Source organism: Capricornis sumatraensis, chromosome 17, assembly GCF_032405125.1.
Source record: "Capricornis sumatraensis isolate serow.1 chromosome 17, serow.2, whole genome shotgun sequence".
Classification (NCBI taxonomy): Eukaryota; Metazoa; Chordata; class Mammalia; order Artiodactyla; family Bovidae; genus Capricornis; species Capricornis sumatraensis.
Genome location: NC_091085.1, coordinates 70,291,129 through 70,293,079, shown reverse-complemented (window position 1 = coordinate 70,293,079; position 1,951 = coordinate 70,291,129).

Below are 1,951 nucleotides of genomic sequence, written 5' to 3'. Positions count from 1 at the left end.
CCCCTAAGTCTCTGTCAGAGCAGCGAGAGGTGGCTGGTGCTCTGGACTAGATTGGGGACCCGAGGCCGGGCTGCCAGGGTGCCCCCAGGCCTCTCACCTTCCAGGCAGGCTAACGATAGTGTGTTTGTTTCCGTGGACGGCCCATGTGTGCTTAGAGGTGCCAGAGGGGCGTGTCACTTGGGGTAGGCGAGGGTGCGTCGGGGTGTGCCCACCTGCAGGAAAATGGATGTGGCACGTGCCTCCGGGTGTGTGCGGATGCCCAGCACGGTGGGTGGCGTGTCCGAGGGGGCCTGGCTGCCCCCAGGAGTGTGGTGTGTCCCCAGGGGCCCCCGGCGCGCCCCGCTGCCAGCTTGCTCACGTCCCGAGTCCCTGGGGAGCGGCGCCTCCTTCCGCAGTCAAGGGCTTTCGTCCCTGCAGTAAGCCCCACTTCATTCCCTTCTTCAACTGTGTAATTTCTGCCTGATTGTAATGGCATATTTTAAAATTACCAGAAATCAAAGCCAGGAAGCGGATACTGAAGCTTTTATCGCGTTGCTGCGTTAAGGCTGGCGACTGGGGAGCTGGGGAGGGGAGGCATTAGACCCACCAACCCTCCCCCATCCCACCCCCCCATCTCTCTCTCCCTCTTTTTTTTTTCTGAGACAGTAATAGGAGAAAATTGGTTTTGAAACTGAATAAAAGTCCCTTTCAGAGTAAATCATTTCTTTCAGGGTACCTTTGCTGAAAGTAAAATAGAGCATAATGAAAGGTGGGGACGTGATTGTCTTTCATTTACCGAGAGTCCAGGACAGACAGGGGGCTGCAGCCGTCTCGGGGAAATACAAGATTGGAATAATTGCTCGGTAACAAGGAGCTTGTTGTGAAATTAGTATCTTAAGAAAGTAGTGAAAAAAGACTTCTCCTCATGAATACTTCATTATTAGAAGAAAGCGGCAGAATTTAGGGCTCCAGACACCTGTTTAGTATTAAATAACTTCCCTTTCTTCCCCTTCAACACACCCTCCCCTCCGCTTTCTTCTTTTTTAAAACCAGCCACCCGCTTGGCAGCTCGGGCCTTGGCAGTGGGGGTGGGGATGGGACACCCAGGCTGGGTGGCCCTCAGCAGTGTCCGGGGTTGAGCCCACACCTGGGCCCACCTTTCCCTGGCAGGAAACGTCCCGCCCTCCCTCCATCCATCCAGGGCAGGCCCTACCCATGTCATCTTGCCCCTCAGAGGCTCTGGGTTCTCGGGGAAAGTGAGGTTTTGTGTAGCTAAAAATGCTCACTTCTGTGTGAATCTGGGTGAGTGAGCCCACGTGGGCCTGTCTGGAGCCACATCTGAGCTGCCCTGGGTGGGCCTTGCTTTTTCTGTTTGGGCTCGGGGACTTGGTCAGGGGGCCTGGTGGCCTGGTCTCAGGCTCAGCACAGGTCACCCCCGGTTCTCGCAGGAACCCCACCTTGGACATCTCACCCTTCCAGGGGTACTGTGAGAAGTCTCCAGACTGGGGTGGCCAGGGGGAGACCAACACTTCAATGAGTGGGAACCGCGTGTATCATGGGCAGTTCCCAGACACCCCTCCCCTCTGTGTAGCTTCCCAAGATGACCCTACAGACGGGGGTTCTGTGCCCTTGATGAGCTCAAGGCTGAAGGTGGGGGGGGGGGGAGGAGGGAGGGGGGTTGGTACAGATTTGCTGGCAGGTGGCTACGAGAGAATGGAGCCCACCGCCACCCGAAGGAACGTGGAGGGGAACTGCTGAGAGAGCATGGAGTGGGCGAGGGTCAGAGCACGCCTGGGGGCGTCTGGAAAGCCCCTCAGAGCAGGGGTGACCCACACAACGAGTCGGGCCGGGCGGGGAGCTGGGAGGCAGGCCTGGAGCAGCCCTTGTGACCAGCACATCCTCTCCCCTCCTCTCCCCTCCTCACAGGGACCCCGCCACAGAGTGCGCCCCGCTGCGGGCCCCCAGCTCAGCC